Consider the following 20,362-nt stretch of genomic DNA (forward strand, 5'->3'; position numbering starts at 1 on the left):
AGCTCCTGTCTCCTCTCCCCGCAGAAGTCACACAACAGCGGTCACTGGGCACCAGCACAACCCGAGAATCCTCTCCAGACCTGGACGACTGAATCGTCTGCTCTACTCACTTAGGTCGTCAGGATTTTCTCATGTTCGGGACTCAAGTACATGAATATCCCACCGAGAAACAACCAGTTATTTAACCAAGGCCCCTTTGGAGATTTAGGTTGGTCACTATTATTCCATGTGACGTAAGTTCTATACGTACACATGTACACTCCCCTGTTGGATCATCTCCTCAGGTGAAAGTCAGCAACGAGCTACTGGAGCAAAAGTTGTGAATGTTTTATAAACTCTTTATTCATTATATATGTTCGGCATAAAAAAGGCACTCAATAAATATTGTTCAAAGAATACATAAATGAATAAATATTGTCAACTTGAAGGGCAACTTTTAAAACAACCCAGTATATATAAATCTGCTGTATTGGTATCACCTTAGTTTATAAAATTCGTCATTCTAGAGTTGTACATCTTTAAGAACCACATTATACCATATAGTTTTATAGTTTGGTCAATCAAGCATGACCATCATTCATTATGCTTTAGAGCTGCTCAGTTCATCTTCAGGTTCTTTAGTTTCTAGAAGTCTTAATTGATAAGAGCAAGTTCCCAATCTTGAGCTTAACTGCGTAATGTGAAATATGGCTTGTCAGAACACTCTAACTTGTTAGCCTTTATATTTTAACATATTTTATATGTCTTCTATGTGTTTAAAAGTAAACTTTATTATTTCATTTGGAATTCTAAAACAGGAACCCGTTTTAGAGGTTCAGGTTATTTATCTGGACCTCATCAATTTGAAATCTGGAATTCTTTTGTTTGGCTAAAGTTGACCCCGCCCCCCACCCCGCCCCCAAGAAAGTGCCTACAAAGCAAATCAGTAATATAAACAAGATTCAGGCAGTTTAACCTAATCAGGGGATTGTTTTAAAAGGAACTCTACCCACCCCCCTCCAAGAGAGTAAACTCGACACAATTATATACATGCAAAATACGTTCCTGATTTTAAATTCATCTCCTAGTTAAAGCAGTCTCGGGAAGATCTCTATTTAGAAACACTACCGTAACAAGTAACTTGTGAATTTAAGAGGAATAGACTGTAATGAATTGTAACTATTCTCTCATTCACTAGTTCAGACACGCCTTCACCACAGCCAGTTTGAAATAGTGAGACTGTTACTGTGCTACAGACTAAAATGCACACGAAATCACTTTCTCCGGAAACAAATATCTGTTTAAAACAAATATTAAAAAAAATGTAAGTGCCTGAAAACTGCACAGTGTAAACTGCTTAAAATGTAGGGACATATCTGAATGGCTGAGGGCCCATAACACACTTGTGTGTGGTGGCTGCACCTATGATGTACTCTGATTATTTCATGTTTTTTTTTTTACAAATTAGGTATAAACGGTACGTGGCTCCAACAGGAAAAACCATCCTCTCAGGAAAATTAGGAATAATCATACTAGTAACACTTAATTCTCTTTACAGTTAGTAATAGTAATTCTCTACACCCTATCATTACAACCTGCGCCCAAAAGAAACTTACGAAGAAAAAAAAGCAAGGGGAAAAAAAATCACACTTTTTTAGACAATAACATAATATCCATACTAGACTTTCCCCTATTTTATAATTATCAGCTTCCCTCTAATGGCAGAACTTGCGTAGCTCATATAGCCCTTGGCATTTATTAAATAGAGCACCATTATCAAAGCCACATGCCTTTTCTCCCTACACTTCTGCACAGACATCTATGCACATAAATGTGTAATCGGTTAAAAAAAAATCTTTCAATGCTTTTCAAGGGTTAGTGATGCAGTTTGTCAAATACACAGAATGAGCTTCTTAAATACTTAGAATGCTAAAGGGATGCTTCTTAAATATTTAGGATGCTAGAGGAAGTGGGAGGCGGGTGGGTGTGACGATATTATTATTATAAACCCTTTTAAAGACAGCAAAAATCGCAACACCCAAATGCTAAAATGAATATATTTCAACTATAGTTTAGAATAACTGCTTTGAGTTTCATTTTTCAGAAGTTTCATAAGAAGCATAATCGCCGAACAATCTACTTAGATATTTTCTTGGGGTAGTTAAAAAAGCACTGCAGAAATCTTCTGGGAAAAAAAAAATATGTATTTATTTTGCATGCCTTTCTCATTTCCAGAGCACCACCTTAAGGGACCTGCATTAGCAGGCAGCATCTTCTTGACGTCTGACCTATCCCTCCAGCCATATAGCTCAGAATCCGGTGCCATGAATTTTTGTTAAATTATGCTATCCTTGCTCTCCTCTTAATTTTACGGCTTTCAAGACAGATTTGCTTTCCTGTGGGAAGGAGATAAGAAGCTGAGGATTTTCATTTAAGCTCTGGCCTTGTCTTATATTTTGCAAGATGGATAGCGGAAGCAGTACTAGTAGGTGTGCTAAAGCCAACAAGGATTATGTCTATTTTTGTGGCCAAATAATAAAAGCAATATGAAATCTCAATAACATGAGCGAGCCCAGTTCTAGGGTTTATATCTTGCCTCCTGCTGATCACCTCTGCTACGTACACAAAAGGGTCCAACCGACACCACGGAGGCTCGGCACGTCGCCCTCACAGTCAAGTGTCCTCAGCCCTGAACAGTGGGCTTCCTCTGACATCAGGAGCCGCTGCCCTCTGATGCCACACGCCCACACAAGGCGAGAAGCCACGCACTGCGACTTTGTGTTAAGTTTTACGACAGACAATATAACCATTCTTTTTTATCGCCCACCTTAGGGTTTTTTCTCTTTTTTCTGAACTTTTTATTTTATATTGGAGTACAGTTGATTAACAATGTTGTGTTGGTTTCAGGTGTACAGCCAAGTGATTCAGTTATACATATACATGTATCTATTGCTTTTCAAATTCTTTTCCCACTTAGGTTGTTACATAATATTGAGCAGAGTTCCCTGTGCTCTACAGTAGGTCCTTGTTGGTTATCTCTTTTAAATACAGCAGTGTGTGCATGTCAGTCCCAAACTCCCAACATAACCATTCTTAATTCTAGTCTTCTCATCTCCAAATAACAATGTGCTGTATATTGGGGAGGGGAGCGTGTGAGGAGAGAAATAACTAATCGACTACTTAGCTTCTATAGACACACTTACGTAACTACATTATAATGCCTAGTTACAGGTATATATGCGGGCACATGTGTATATTCATTAAGCACCTAAAATGTGCCAAGCACTGTTCTAGTGCGGATGGCCAATACAGACAAGGTCCCTGTTCTCACGCAGCTTCCTTCCTAGGGGCCTGGAAAATGGGGATGCGAGTACTGGAGACTAAATAAATAAATAAATAAATGTGTAAAAAGCAAAACAAAAACCCCAAGCAAAATCTGAAAAGACGACATCAAGTGCTATGAAGAAGAGGAACCAGGTGATAGAAGAGACAGTGTATATCCATCCCATCATATGCCTTCGTATCACATTAAAGCTGTAAGAAACCGAAAGTTCATTTAGTCCAAGATCCTTATTTTCTAAGACAGGAAGCTGAAAAACAGAGGTCACCAGGGAATGGGTGATCAAGCCATGACTACTGTCAACACTTACAGTAAGACAGCCTTACTCACTACACAACTCCAGTTAACACAGGGCCACTGTGAAGAAAATGGGAATGGAGACCCCCAGGCGCACTTAAGAGAGCGGAACCAAGCAGTAGAGAAATTACCATCTTTCTGGCTCCTACTCTGTGCTGGGAACTGTGCACCTAGTACTGTACCTAATGGGACCCCAGTCTCCCGACTCCCCCTCTGGTGCTTTTCCCAGCATACAGCTCCCTGTAAGGGAGGGAGGAAGGGCAAAAATCATTTCGATTCTTTTTCATTCACAGCTACAGTCAGGTAAGTCTTAGCTTCCAGAGGAGAGCCACCAGGTACTCCCAACGTGTGTCCTTTCCTTGATCATCTCAGGAAAACAGCATGCACAATTATCCACCTTTACAAGACACCTGGCAGCCTCAAGTCGTCCCAAATTCTCCACGCCTGCTCAGAGAGAGGTTCAGTAACGTGTCTACACTCATACAGCAGCAGGTGGCTGAGCCCGGCCACAGACCTTCATCTTCTGATTCCAGCTCTGCATCTCAGGCAGGTGATCAGTCAGGTGAGCAAAGGAAAAAGATGGAAAGAGCAGGTACTGGAAAAGGGGTAGAAGATATCAAAGGTGGATTCGAGAACACAGCTCTCCTGCCTACACTCAGCACGCATAAGTGGCCATTCAGGAGGAATCCCGCAATCTTTTCCCAAACTGGAAAAACCACCATCAGGCCACCCTACCCGCGAAGCACATAATGATTACAGTAACTAACACTTAGCCAAGGACTTCCTATGTACTAAGCACTTTATAAGTATCTTTGAGGCAGATACTATCATTATCCTCCTTTTCCAGAAGGGGAGGCTGAGGCACAGAGAAGGTAAGTAACTTTCCTGAGGACCCAGAGCTAGTAAGTGGCAGAGCCAGGTTCAAATGCAGGAAGTCTGGCTCTAGAGGCCACGTTCATTACCAGTAGACCATGCGGCCTCCCCGAAGAGCCCAGCTCATAAAATCCTGGACACCGAGTTGACCATCTGGGCCGTAGCTGACAGTACGTGACATCCATGAAATGCCCGTGTGGTCTCTGTACCCCGCACAGGAATCACATCAGACAAAGAGGCACCTTAGTAGAAGTGGTTAGAGCCGGAGACTCAACAGCCACCTTTCTCTCCAGGACTGGAAAACATTCCAAGGAAGCTAGCTTGGCTGCCACCCAGGCTGGTCCCTGCGCGTAAGGACTTCTTCGGCATCACGGCCAAGAAGACCCACGCCTCCTGCGGACACGAAGTGGGTACCACTTAGGGACCCCGAGAGTCAGCCCCAAAGCAGCATTCCCAGAAACGACCCACTCACTGCTGGCAATAACTCGAGCTGTCGTGAATGTCGTCAGCCTCTGAGGATGTGGTCTGGGAAGGACTAAAACGTGGTTCAGCTCCCTCCTGGCTAAGGCCGTGGGCCTGCTGGTAAGTGGAGTAACTGGGGGGGAATCCTGCCGGCCTGCTGGCTAGTCCCCGCTGTGCACATCTCCACACCTCCACTAAAGCCCCAGTGCAGGATCTGGCTGTGCATAAAGGTCCTGAGCTCCATTTCAACTGGCTGTGCGTTTCATCAACAGTCCTCCCGGTAATGGCCGAATCCACGGGAATCTTGACACTCCACCAACTTACCGAGATGAGGAATTTCATCTGGCCTAAATCGTTATAGTGGCATTTTACTTTTTACTAAACTCTTAGTAAGCCTGGTGTTCGTGAAGTAGAAGCCGCGTAATTTCGTATCGTGCCTTCCCGTCCTCTTCTGAGAATCTGAGCTTCTCAAGCCTTCCCACAAAGAGCAGCAGATTGAATTTGCCCAAAAAGGATACAGTGACTCTTGCATTCGCGAGAACTCAAAAGTAACACTTGGTACTGGAAATCTTTCCTAAGAGCCACCAAAGCTAAACGCCTGATTCAGATCTGATGCGGCTGTCAAATCTCAGATGACTACCGGCTCAGAGGTAGCAGCTCTTCTCAGATAATGATGAGGTCCCAGACTTTGCAGACTTCCCGAGCAGGAACTGATAAAACTTCTAAGGTTCGCAAAGGACAAGTATTCCATGAGCCCAACTCTGGAGGCAAAGGGATGGTCTCTACTGGACACCTGGAATATCTTCCCTAAGAGAGGAAGGAACATGTTGTAGGGAAAGGAATTAATATGCACTGGACACCCAGTAAGCGCCCTAATTACGGCCATGCCTTTATATCTCTGGCTGGCACTCATGCACAGAGGTGGGCGGTATCATCTCTATATTTATAGATGAGAAGGCTGAGTCCTTTTGGACACAGCTAAGTAATAATCAGAGGAGAGAGAACTTGTGCTGGCACAACTGGGCACCCACGTCCCTGACTGTCCTGCCCCACATTGCTCACTACTCAGCTCCTCTCTCCACCGCTGCTCCAAACCACCCTGCCGGCTGAGCATGGCCCGCCCTGGGCTCAACTGTAATGAAGGGTCTGGGCAGAACAACGGGCCTCTTGCAAAAGACTGATGTCACCAGCGGGACTCCAAACAGACTGATGGAATTGCTGATAAAATGAAAAGGTGTGAAGCGCCCTCCGTGTTCCCACTTCTCTATAAGGTGATGATTTCTATAGGTTTCCTCATTGGAACCTAAAGTCACCCCTAAGTTAGGTGTTACAGTTTACGTTAACACAGAGAAGAAAACCAAGGTTCCGAGAGGGTAAGCAGTTTATACAAGATCACACAGGATGTTAAGCGGCAGAGACAGGATTTGGACCCAAGTTAGAGACTCTGAAGTCCACAGCTTGTATCCCAAGGAACCAAAACCAGACAGTGCCAGCATCCTCTGGTTGCCAAGTGGATGAGATGAGTAATAATACAGTTTAATATTCGAGTACATGGGAACTGGAGGCAGAGCGTTCAAACATTCAAATACCAGTTAGCTGCTATGCTTAGGTAACTCACTTAATTTTTCAGAATCTCGGTTTTCCCATATGTAAAATGGGTAGACTAATACCTCACAGGATGAAGGTGAGGATTAATGAACAATGCAAATAAAATATCTATCGAGTCCTGGCATATAATATATGCTCAATGAATATCTGTGGAATGGATAAAGGGAAGAGGAAAGGGAAAAGAGGGCCAATAAATGAATTACTCTGCTCCCCAAAGTTCAAATCACTCATCTCTAAGACACAGTACATTTTAGAATTTAGAACTGTGCTTTCTTTCAGATGAATTACCCGCCAACTCTCCCTTCTGCAACTGGTTTAATAGGAAGACAACTGCATTCTCCTATCTGCTTTCACATTCAAATCTCCAATTTGATATGTTATTTTGGTTGAAACACAGGAAGAAAATCTGACCTCACACAGATACGTTGTTGAAAAGGGAAGGATGATTTTAATCATTTTTTCAGATCATTGTGGCTCTTCTTCTTTGATACTAAACCAAAACTCTACAAGTGGTAGTTGAAAGGCTTAGCTGCAATGTAGAATCGAAAAGCTTATCAATGTATTTTTCCTACTCTGACATCAAAATCCATTGCTCTGTCTTGCACTTTGAATTCACCCATGTATCATCTTGCATTGGGTCATTTGGAAAACAGCCTTCACTGAGTTGACATATTTTGTTACACAATATAAAAATCACATTCATTCATGTCATCACTCATCTCATCAGAAAAGCTTTAAGGATTTGGGAAGCTATCAGGCCTACAGCAGCGGTTCACAAGTTTTCTAAAATTCTCGTTTTTGCTTGAAAGCTCCGATTTTATCAGTGGCAACAAATGCTATCAAGTGTTTTCACTGAAGAGAGAGACTCACCTTACTCATCTGTGAGAAAGTATCAGCCAAATACCAGGGTCCAAAGAACCACAGTTTGTCTGTCAGTTATGCAGTCAAGGGGTCAAGATTTAAGAAAATTCCAAAATTTTCTACTGCTTCCTCAAGGATATTCTAAGTGACACCGGCATTTTTGCTCCCCTGGGAGGGTGTTGTGGTGCAGAATTCAGTGACTATTAGTACCTCTTGGTGCCAAGGCACCAATAGTTTTACCCACTGTTGCTCTTGGACCAATGATGCAAATGCCTACACACGGTGGAGAAGACAACTAATGTGCTGCCGTTATCACGACAGTAGTTTTGACCTCGTGGGCACCCTATCTCAGGGAGTCCTTTGAAAACGGCTGCCTGTAGGAAAGTAATGGTACAGAAATAGTTGTTGATTGTCGATGATCCAAAGCCAATAAGGTGAAAAGTATTATTTTTGCTCAGCTGAATTCAGAGAGAAATTGATTAATGTGTTACAAAGGTAGAATGCTTTCATGATGTACTAAGTTATCATTTTTTCCTTCCTATTTGCTAGTATCATACATCTGTAAATCAAGAGAAATTTGAAAAGCAAACAATCAAAAGTAATATATACCACATCCTTTTAAATAACATTAAAATTTTTTTACACTCCTTCAACTCTTTTAACTCGATATAGAACCCCAGAGACTTGTGTTCATTCATTCAATGTGAATTATTTTCTTGAAAGGAATTCTTGACACATAATAGCTGGGAATAAGGATTTGCACCCTTTGGTGCTAAGAAGCCTTCTTCAGCTTCCTCAGGTACACCAGTCATCACTGGCTCTATGCTTGCAGCCCCGGGACATGACACCACGCATTTACCACACTGCACTGTGACTACTTGTTTGTGCAGCTGTTTCCTAGATAGAGATCAGGTCTTGGTAACTCATCGCCAGTGTCTAGCATAGGTCCCAGTAACGTGGAGACAATCAGTACCTACTTCTTGTGACTAAAGGTCTGAATGAGGCTTTCAACACTAAGAAGTCGGCTCTGCTCAAGAAAGAATTCCTTCCCTTAAATTAAAAACAGGGATTGGTCCTCGTGTTTTCTATTGCTGCCTGAAAAATTATCGCAAATTTATCAGCGGCCTTAACACATCACAATGTACTGTCCCTCAGTTTCGGTGGGCAGGATCCTGGCACGGTATGACCTGTTTCTTAGCTCAGGGTATCACAAGGGTTGGCCGGGCTGAGTTCCTGTCTGCAGACTCTTGCCAGCTCTCTCTTGCTGTTAGTCGGATTCATTTCCTGTGGTGATCCCCATTTCCCTGCTGCCTGTCACGGTGGGGGGCCACTCACATTCCTTGCCAAGCAGCCCCTACGCTGAGCATCAAACATTTCTTGCTTTGAGTCTCTGATTTCTTCTTCTATGACCTCTGGAGAAACCTGCTTTCCAAGGGCCCCCCGTGTCAGGGGTATGTCAGGCCTACCCCATAACCACTCTTTCCTAAAGCCAACAGTGAGAGTAAGAGAGCAGAAGTGGGGGGCAGCTCTGATCAGCTCAGGATGCTGCAAGACCTGATGCCATCTGTTAAGACACAGATCACCCCCTTCACTCTCTCAGTGTTTCTCTGTTTGCAAAATGTTATCACCATTAATCTTCAGCAGATAAAAATGAAGTACCATTACAAACGTTATTTATCTGGTGTTATAGTTCTTCTGGCTACACTATAAAGTCCTGAGGTTTAGTTTTGTGTCTTCCTCCTCTCCTTTTCGCTCTTTTTAATCCAGGGACTACATCGTCAACAGCGTGTTACCTCACACGCATCAGAGTTGACGGCAGTGGCGGCTCAGAGGGGAAGGGATAAGAGAGGATTCAAACATCTTCCCCTCCCCTCCTCCCAACGTCAGGGAAGTCAGGGAGAGCTATGTGCAAGGAAAGTTCCAAGGTAACTACAGGGTCATGGCTTAAAGAATGGAAAAGGGCAATCACTAAGCAGGGCTGAGGCTCCAATAGATTTATCTCGAAGAAAACGTTAACAACCAACATATCAGATTTCAGCCAATTATCTGCCTTTTAAGAAAATTTTTAGAAAGATCATTATTTTATATTTAAGTGCAACTCTCTTATTACAAGGGTCTATCTAACCTGAAGCTTTTGGCTTAATGACCTGACCCTAAAGAGTCATATAACTGTCTTACCATTTATTAATCACTAATAATGCACTAAATGCTGTAAGAAATAAACATGGTAGAAGGGAAATATATCAAAGTTGTAGGTTAAAACCTGGATGCTTGAGTGAGAAAGACAAGAGAAGGGACATTCACGGAGTATTTACTCTATTCTAGGAACTACGAATGATACTTACACACTTGTGATCAAATTTATTTCCTCACTTTCAACTAAGGAAACAAACTGAGGCTCAGAACGGTTAAGTTCTGCCCAATGTCACATAGGTTAGCTTGTCAATGTTTGAACCTGGATTCAATACAGATCTGTTCTATCCCAAACAGAGGAACTGTTCCCTGTGAGCTGCTGAAAAGAATGGCAACAAGGGGAATAACTCCTTCTGGGAGCCTAAAGGGGACCCACACGTTTCAGTCACTGGAGTCTGTAACTCAACAGACTGGGGTTACGCCGAGAAAAGATCAGAGCAAAAGGGAAAATGACTTATAATTGGGTGAAGCAGCAACATCCTATTATTTGATTGATTTCACAACACCTTCACCACACCCCTAATCCTCTGAGTGCTGCGTTTATTTTTCATGTTAGAGGCTGTTCTTTGAAAATTACGAGAAAGAACTGGAATCATTCAAGATAAACAAACCAACCAAAGAACAAAGCAAACAGGTTTGAGATTTACTGTGCTAGTGGTGAGACATTACGAGATGAGGCCAGACAGTGGCTAATTCAGAAGCTGAATAAAGGGGTGAAGCATAGGTGAAAGGAAGGATCACTAGATTCTAAGCAAGAGGAGACTGCCTGGGCCACGGGCTGTAGGAGCGTGCGGTCCTGTGGGGTGCATAGGTAGGTGTAAGATTTTACAGCGGAAGGACATGGGGTAGAACAAGATGCCAATGGTTCGCAGCATCTTCTGGATCACAGACATCGTGATCTGATGAAAGGCGGCGTGTAAGTGTTTTTACATACAAACACAATCACACATTAACGGACCGGGCTGGGAGGTTTCAGTGTGTACGGGGGAGGACAGGGTACGGAGTAGCCCATGGACCCTAGATTAAAAACTGCTGCCCTATTCTAAGAGACAAGTGCTTTAGCAATCATTAAATCATAAAACTTTATTATTATTAATAAGCTGGAGTTTAATTAGCAGGTTGAAAGTAGTATTTGTGGGGGTCATTAGGAAATAATGAAAGGCAAGCAAGTCAGTGAAGGTGGGTGAGAAGTCAGGGCCGGGGCCGCCTTTGTCTACCCCAGAGAGCACTACGCACAGGTAGCAAGTGACAGTGTCCTCTGCAGCCCAGAGACAAGGCTGTGTAACGACAACAGGCCAACGGGAAAGGGCAGAATGAGGCAACTCCAGGAGCTCTAGAGCCAGAGAGGGAGTGTACTGCTTCGGGGTGAGTGGATCCCCAGAAGTTCTCCTCTGAATCTCATCGGCCATCAATCCTGAATAGACTCGGTCAGGTTTTCTGGTGCTGGTCTGAGCACAGGCTGGTTAAAAGAGACTATCTCCACCCACTGCCCAGGGATAGATATTCAAAGGGAAGGTTAAGTCTTCCTACTGCCACCACAGCAGAATCAATCTCTCATCCAGTTTCAGAGGGTTGGAAGATTTCCCCACGGCACTCAGAACGTCCAGTCCGAGAACTGGATGACCCCAGATCTCCTTGGGGGAGAGGGGAAGGGGGGAGCCTGCATGGGGTAGAGGGCAAGGAAGTCCCACAGCTACCCAGGAGAGTGGATGAGTTGTTTTTATGTCCGGGCTGCAAACGGATGGTACAAAATTCCGCAGGAGCAAAGGCCAACAGGCTTAAACCTGGTATTTTCGTATTGAAAAGGGATCCTTCACACTTAAAGTAACTAGGAAAAGCATGTGCCTTATTTTAGTTTAGATAAAATTGATTTCTGTCTTAAGATCAGGTGTGAAGCATTTATAGAACAGTAATAAGAAGGCTTATGTGCCCATTCTGTCCCTCAAGCGGTCTCTGATTTTAGTAAGTACCATACGTGTAAAATAATCTCTGCTTAAAACTGGGTGTTTTGAAAAGTGAAAAGAGTAACATTTATGTCTGTGAGGGACCCTCATTTTTCTACACTATTTGCTAAAGAGTCTTTCAGAAATCAAAGAAAGACATGCGAATTATTTGGGGTTCAGCTACTAACAATAACACTCTAATTGAGAGCTACAGCTTACTAGGAAAAGCAAATCATTTTCTGTGAATGTGTAAATGTGATATTTACACTGTAAGATACGCATGAAAGCTATTCTACAGAGCTGTGCTGTCCAATATGGTAGCCACTGGTCACCAGCTTTTGAGGGCTAGAAATGTGGCTAGTCCAAATGTAGACGTGCTGTTAAGTATAAAACGCACACCGGATTTCACACAGTTAATGTGGAAAAAAGAATGTAAAATATCTCAGTAATTCTTTACATCGATTACATGTTGAAATAACATTTTGGTTATACTGTGTTAAACAAAGTTATGACTAAAATTGATTTCACCTGTTTCTCTTTACTTTTCTGATGGGGCTACGAGAAAACTTTAAATTACATGTATGACTTGCAGTTGTAGACTCACATTATATTTCTGACAGACAGCTCTGCTTCACAGTTTGAAAATCTACAGGTAAGAATGCACCTTTCCCTATTATACTCCAATTTGACTTAAAACAAATAAACAAAAAAAGTCATATTTATTATTAACAAAAGGTCCTTTTATGGAAAAGGAAACTTACAGATAAAGAAACTGAAAATCAGAAAAGTTTAGTGGTAGAGCTGGAAATTAAACATTGGATTCCAATATCCCGTACTGAGGGCCAAGTCAGTAAGTTTAAAACCAAATATTTGTATGACAAGTAGTATAAAACTATACATTTCATATTATAGCATGAAAGGAATTACTAAATGATATCTATCTTTTACAGGTCAGTGAGCCTTTTGAGTAAACGGTGTGTTGCACAGCGGTTATATGTAACTTCTTCCACTTGTCAGCACAGATTACTTTTAAAAACACCTAATACACATTTTCAGATTCATTACAAGTTAATGGTTAACTCACTCCCTGATGGGTAACCATCTTTCCATCTCACACCAGAATATATTGTCTGAAAAAAAACAAAACCCAACACACTAGAGTTTATCTTGAGTGAAAATGATGCTGCAGACATCACCATTTATAGGATATACTTTTATGAGTCAAGGAAGAAAAACTTTTGCTTGGGATTTGAAACCAAATTCTTGAAATGAGTTGAAACGGAGGCATAAAACCTGAGTGACAAATGAAGTAGACTACATAAACAGGATTTTATGTAATTTACTACATTTCAATTCATCTTAAAGCCCACAAATAAGTCAAACTAGAACAGCAAACTTTCCTTGAAAATGTTTGTCTCAATGGTATAAAAAGAGGAAGCAAAATGTAAAGACCCTTTAAAAACTCAGTTCTATTCATATATTATAAGAGAGAAATGCCCTATAGCCAGTGGAAAAGTATAGCAGCAAAAACGACAATAGCTATTCTCTGCCGGTGAAAAAGGATACTTCCACGAATATAAAATCAAAGATAAACTCTATTTTGTAGCATTTATTGTGAATAGGAAATTTCCTTTTTGAATTTTATTTTGCATCCTTTTTGGGAAAACTTGCTGATGAACTCAAGGCAGATACCCAATGCCTGATCTACAAACCTTTCCCAAGAGCAACCTAGGTTACTGTTTACTTACAACACTGGATTGGAGTTGGCTTCTACTAGCCCTCCAGAGCCGACTGCTAAATTTTCAGGAATTTTGAGAACCTGTTAATATTATGTTGGTAGCTTGAAATTGGCCATGGTGGGATTATTTATACCATGAAAATTGGCAAATATGAAAAGTCACTGCCACTTCCCCCCAAACTGGTTGTTAAACATGAAACAGCACACCACTGGCAAACACTGAATCCCTTCCTAAATTACCGGGTGAAACAAACTTTTCTTTCCTTATTTCTCTTTGACAAGCAACAGGAACGTATTCTCGATCTTTGTCTGAAACCGTTCCAGAATAAGACGTTTCAAAGATCGTCATTTGATGCGATCTAGGATGACCTGAGCCATGTCCCCAGGCCCTGCTAACACTGGGAAAACGTGTGGCGGCTGGGCATGAACTACTCTGCCTGGTTCCCTGCCATTGGGCTTCAGCAGCACCGGGGTCTGAGTCAGCAGACAGGAGGAGCTCCACCACGTGGCACTGACAAGAGAGGTGTAGAAGATTTGCTGGCATTTTCTTCCCTCCTCTCCTGGAAATAGTTCATGCAGCCCCAAAAAAGGATAACATGCTTAATGGAATTACTTTTGAAAGTTATCCGTAACAAATGAATTTTACACAGAAAAGCAAATAATTGAAACTATGTCATACATGCATTAAAGAAATCAGCTTCCAACATGAGGGCGGTATATCAAAGAGCAATTCTCCAGACAAACTGCACAGAACCGGGTACTGGACTCAATATTAAAAAAGAGGGAGATGAGAGGCTGCTGCCTTTACAGCACTTTTACTCAAGAAATAGGACATAAGTACTCTGTAGAGAATATGAGAATCAACTTAGGGACCTCTGAAAGCAATTATGAATCTTAGGGAGAAGTGTAAAGGAGCAAAAAGAACTTAAGGGCTAATTAAGGAATATTCTTAAGACACTATACTCTTTGCTTTCACAAAGCTTTTGCCTGGGTTTCTATACGAAGGCTGGGGGTACTGGTCGGTTCTTGGGCAGATAATTGCATACTGGATTTGAAGTGGAAACACCTGGATACTATTCCTGGTCCTACCTGTTGTGTGGACTTAGGCAAATGACATACCCTTTTTGTGTTTCAGACTGCTCGTTCAATGAGGCTAATATTTCCCCAGCTAAGTGTGTATAAGGATCAAGTGAGATCATGCATGGAAACACTTTGCAAATGGTAAAACACTATGTAAATACAATAGTTAATTCCACTTTGGAAGAAAAAGAAGTCATTAATCTCATTTCCTACACTGAGAAAGTTATTACCTGAGTCCACATGCATGAGTCTGGTGAATACCAGATAAAGCTAACTTAGAAATTTGCTGAAACAGTTAATCATGGCCTCAAAGAATCCTCTCAATCACTGTTTCACTACTGATTTGCAGCCTTAAAGAAATCTCTACTCCCTATTCAGATAACTTCTTTGTGTAAGAATGTTTCTTTTCTGATGCAAATATGCTACACTATGGTCGATCTAAATGCACGAAGAATATTTCAATTTACCTCTTTAATATGTGTCACCTGCTCCATCTGAATACCACTATTTTAACGATGTTTGAAGGTAATGGTTGACTTGCTAATACAAAAAGTGGAAATATATACATACTGGGGGGCCAAGAAAGCCCGAAGATGACCCATAAACCCAAGAGGGAGCAAGAAAGGTAAAGCCACGTGAGGAGCGTAAGGCAAGGCTCTCAGGTGCAACAACTTGAAGTTTTTGAGTCTGACGTTTTGGGATTGGATTCCCGCCATCAACAAATGATAAAAGTGTCGGCCCGAGTATCTTCCATGCCATCTCCGGTACCAACGACCCTGTGATCCCAAGGGTTTCTAAAGCTTTGAATTCCAATAGTTTAATATTCTGTAGTTCTGATTCTTCTAGTAGTAACTAGGAGGAAGGAAGAAGGTCAGGAAGGTGAAAGAAAGAACTGCATATAATCAGAGATGACTTACCTGAACATTTAAAAAATCAGTTTGAAGATGCATCAGTGTCACACTGCTGATGGGGCCCTGGCTTGCTGGCAGCATGTACTGGTGATCTGAAGGAACATCCATAAAGCTTACAGAACAGATGGAAGACAGAGGGCGAGAGCACTTTCACTGTCATGAAACCCGATTTCTCCCAGTGCAAGGACCTGGAAGATTGTGCTAATCGTGACAAGGGTCAGAACTTCCAGATGAGATGAGTCATCCTGCCAAGATTCCACTGAGGGCTTCTCCCTTTCTGCAGCAAAGACAGGAACCACTGTGTACTCCTGCACCCCAAGTCTACCTTGAATCTCCGCCGCTAAATTAACCTTCAAAGACAAACCCAGTTGGACTAGTCTGTGACTAAGAAGTGGCAATCCCCTGTCAGAAGGGCAGGGAGACGGCAGCCCCCTGAGTTAGGTGCACTTGCACCAAAAGGCCAGTCCAGAGTCTGCACTGACAGAGTGAGCTAACGGTCAGTACTTGTAAGTGCGATGAATTGTATGGCTACAGAGTTATGGTCCTACAGAATAACAAACATGGAAGAAGAGTCCTGCTTTATTTCAGGGGTCTAGGTTCCTGGTTTCCTCTAAGTACTTTACTGCAAAGAGGATTCGGCGTTGGCAGTTTGGTCTAGCTAGGAATAGGCCACTCCGAGGAAAGGCTGATGTCTTGTGGGGAAAAGCCAGAACTGAACTATGACAAAACAACCAATTTACATTAGTTTACAAAGTGTCTTCATGTCCCTTGTCTCATTCGGATCTTGGCATTGCCCTGGGAGAAAAGCATTATTAATTTCCCCATTTTTCAGACAAGGACAAGAAAGCTCAGGGAAGTCCAACACCACAAAGGAATAAGTAAGAAAGGCTGGACTAAATCCTATTTTCCTTCACGTAACCATGATGCAGCCCATTTTCTGATTATCCAGTGGCCGACAGCCTCTCTCACTAGGTTGGGAAAGTTGACCTGGAACAGGTCACAGGGCCTCAGAGGCAGGCGTGAGAAACGTCAAATTGTAAAGACGTAGCCAATCACCACAGACCGCCCCCCCCCAAATGCTATCATCATCTGTGTTTATGCTTTAGAAATAGTTATGCAACATACTAATGTATAGTATAATCAATCAATACATTATCCACAAGCCTTGCAATTCCCAAGCCAAGCTGATGAATGGAATGTCGAGAAAGAATATACGCTGTCATTCTATTTAGAAGATTCCTGCCTCATACAAGTAATCATTTTAAGGAACCTATGGGCCTCTGTTTTTCACCTTCCCTTTAACTTCCAGTTTATGTGAACAACGGTCATTTCTTCAGGCTCTCAAGTCTTTCAGCTAATTAGCAATGCTCAGGACACCTTCCCAACCTTGATTACTACCGCTGATTCTTGAAAATAATTAAACTTTATTTCACCAGAGTTTGAATATGTCTATTAAAAAATCCAAGGGAATTCATTTTCTCCACCAACCCTATTTAAGCCAGCTTAATGTGGCGATAACATAAATCACTGTAAGTAATAAAGTTTTCTTGTATTTAACAGAACCTGAAATTTTCCAACTCAGATTATTATTGCAATACTAACTCAGTTATGTGTTCTCTAACCAAATATACTGACTTGTTGAACTCCTGCCTCCCTTAAAAATGTTTTAACTGGGTGATATTTAGGCCTTTAAAAATATTTCAAAGGAATAGACAGGAAAACAGTTTTTCAGTTCCTCAAAAAGTTAAACATAGAATTACCATATGACCTAGCAATTCCACTTCTAGGAATGTACCCAAGAGAACTGAATGCATGTGTTCACAGAAATGCTTGTACACAAATGTTCACAGCAGCATTGTTCATTAATAGCCAAAATGTGGAGCATTCCAAATGTCCATCAACTGATGAATGGATAAACAAATTGCAGTATATCCATACAGTGGAATATTATGCAGCTATAAAAAAGAATGAAGTTCTGATATATGCTAGAATATAGATGAACCTTAAAAACTATACAAAGTGAAATAAACCAGACACAAAAGGCCACATATTATATAATTCCATTTCTATGAAATGTCCAGGATAAGCAAATCCATAGAGACAGAAAGAAGAGTCGCTGCCAGGGGCTGAGGGGAGGGAAAAATAATTGGGAGTGACTGCTAATAGGTAGGGATTTCTTTTTAAAGTGATAGAAATATTCTGGAATTAGACAGTGGCAATAGTTCCACAACTTAGAGAATATACTAGAAACCACTAAACTGTACAATTTAAATGGTAAATCTTATGTTATGTGAATTATATCTCAATTTAAAAAAATAAACTAGAGGCGCAATAACTGATGTGGACTGAATGAAGCCTAATTGTACTGTATATGTAAGGCAAATCCAAGCGATATTTTACTGTGTATGTGAATTATATCTCTGAACCTTGTAATTTTACATACAGTGATGACAGGGCAATCTCAGAAGGCTCAACTTGGGATTACATATAACCAAAGCACAGCCCACAGCAAAAGCGTGACACGCTGTGTGTGTGTAGGGACACAGATGACACCCACATAATCAGACTGAGGACACATCTAGGAGCGAGCCTCCCCTTCCCTCACAGACACCTTCCTGGGCCTTGCTCACGTGCTGGCAGGAAGGCTGTTATTGGCCCTGTGGTGTCCCTGCCCTTCCAGGAGCTCTCTCTGGAGTCGTTCCATAAATGGCACCAGTCTGACTGTGGGCACTGCCGCAAATGGACAGAAGGGAACCGGAAAATTTTCCAGGTGTTCTCCAACCTACCATAGGCTGATTAGGGGCTTGCAAGCCTCCTGGGAAATGGCACTGACTTCTCAGCTCGCTCTCAGCTGTCAGGTAGACAGACGGGCATGCTTCACGGGAGCTGAAGAGAGCATACCTTGTAGACTCGGAGTCTGGGCACACACGGAAGGAAGGGCTCCAAGGGCTTTCTGCTGGCCTGGTCGGCAGGCCACGTTCATAGCAGAAACCTGGGAAGTCTCTATTTGTAACCTGGAGTTCTAAGTCCTAAGGTTGATATTTTATCCTATTCTTGAAAAGGCAGTGAGTTTTTAAAGTTACAAGTGTGTAAAGAATCCACTTCTTAAGAGGACTCCTGGGGTTGGAATAAAAAGTTTAAAGGCCACGCTCTAATTTTAAAACATTGTTTTCACTTCAAATATCTCCATTTTCCCAAGTGGTTTCAAAATTAACTTCAATCCTGTTCAAATCATGACTTTTACCATTATACGTGAAAATTGTAAGTTTTCTATCTTATTTCTCTACAGATGATTTGGCCAAAAGTTTTACAATAGAACAACGGAAACGATCCCATCTCTTCCAACATGGAGTCTCTGGCAGGGCTCTCATTAGCCGCCCTCACAGGATACGCGCAGAAGGACTCCTGGGCTTGAGATGAAACATTTTATCTCATACGAGACGGGGAAAGTTGCTACTTCAAAGTGATCAAGAGCAAAGCAGTTTACTGAAGTGGGATTCAAGAGCTGGAAGGGGCCTAAGGGCTCACACAAATCTGACTGCCCTCAGTTGGCCGGTTCGGGGAGCGCCGTCGCCTGGGGACGTGGTCGTCTGCAGCCAGGCCCCAGATCCAACGCTCCCCTGCAACAGCAATGCCACGACCAGATCAGCCAAAATCGCTCCAAGGTGAGCCCAAATCTGGCTCAGAGATTAAACAATCCAATCAATTCAGTTCACTCCTACCCCATTCAATAAACTTTAAATCGGGTACCTACCATGTTAAAGTGCAGGGCCAGACAAGGAAGGGTGGCAAAGGGGCCAAAGATAAGAAAAATCTCACCTCTGTTCTCAAGGAACTTGGTATCTGCTCAAGGAGGTAAGACACATATGCAAGGAACTAGAAGGTGGAGTATTCGAAGCAAAGCTAGGCCAGTTGGGAGAGGAACGAGTCCAGCAGGAGGTAACAGGATGGAGGGGTGGCAGCGACAGAGGAATGGTCACAAATGCGAGCAGCAGAGGACAATGGGCTGGACGTGACGGCAGACTGGGTGTGCTGGTAAGGGGAACGGCCAGGACAGAGAGCCTTCTAGGTTTCCAAACTAGCAGCCTCAGAGAATGCAGAGGCTGCCTTTGTGGACTAGGTTGCGGGTAGGCAGGTGGGTGAGAAGTGATAATGGGCTTTGTTATCTCACACACGTTCTGAGAACATTTTAGGTCCACCGAGGGGAACAAAATTGGGTGTTACGGCCTTTGACTATCCTGGAGTCCAACAGACCACTTTCACTCCCCCCTCCCCAACTCTGCTGCCTCTCACGGCCACTTCCCCTGTTATACATGACCGCACACTCATGGACCAGTTAGGGTATTCATGTTGTTTTCCTTTCATGAAACAAAATTAGCAAAGTGACTTTCATGAGGTCACTGGGCTAGGAAGAGGTAGAGCTGGCACCAGACTCCAAGGAAGGCCCACTATCTGAGTCCTTGCCCCGGGCCATCCCGTACCTCCAAAATGCTACCTCTATTGTGGACGAGTTTCAAAGACCAGTTGCAGAAATACAAATTCTTTTTCCAAACCCACTCATGTTAGTAAAAAGCATATAAGAAAAAGCAACCTCACAGGATCATCAAACAACACTTGATAATGAATGGCACTTTACATATTTATAGTCCCTTTCAACTTTCGTGGAGCGCTCAGAGAGAGGAAACCCAACTGACTGAGGAGGCAGACAGGTTGAAAACTGAGCAGTAACAGAGGGATGAGTAGAAATGAGACAGCAGGCTAGACACAGACAGTGTGTCCGCCGGAGTCCAACTTGAGCCTGATTGAAAAATATTTAAAAACCCCACACCTGGGCTTCCCTGGTGGCGCAGTGGTTGAGAGTCCGCCTGCCGATGCAGGGGACACGGGTTCGTGCCCCGGTCCGGGAAGATCCCACATGCCGCGGAGCGGCTGGGCCCGTGAGCCATGGCCGCTGAGCCTGCGTGCCCGGAGCCTGTGCTCTGCAGCGGGAGAGGCCACAACAGCGAGAGGCCCGCGTACCGCAAAAAACAAAACAAAGCATAAAAACCCCACACCTCACGTGCCTCTTATTATAAAA

At 42.7% G+C, this 20,362-nt stretch overlaps 1 protein-coding gene across 3 annotated transcripts in view; it reads right to left on the reverse strand.

The window, feature by feature from the left end:
• Positions 1 to 20,362, reverse strand: part of LEF1 (lymphoid enhancer binding factor 1) — a gene marked incomplete at both ends in the record, with an annotated part of 116,400 nt that overhangs the window by 38,685 nt on the left and 57,353 nt on the right. The gene's annotated exons all lie outside the window — the stretch shown is intronic.

This window comes from Grampus griseus, assembly GCF_964374135.1.
Source record: "Grampus griseus genome assembly, chromosome: 4".
NCBI classification, from domain to species: domain Eukaryota; kingdom Metazoa; phylum Chordata; class Mammalia; order Artiodactyla; family Delphinidae; genus Grampus; species Grampus griseus.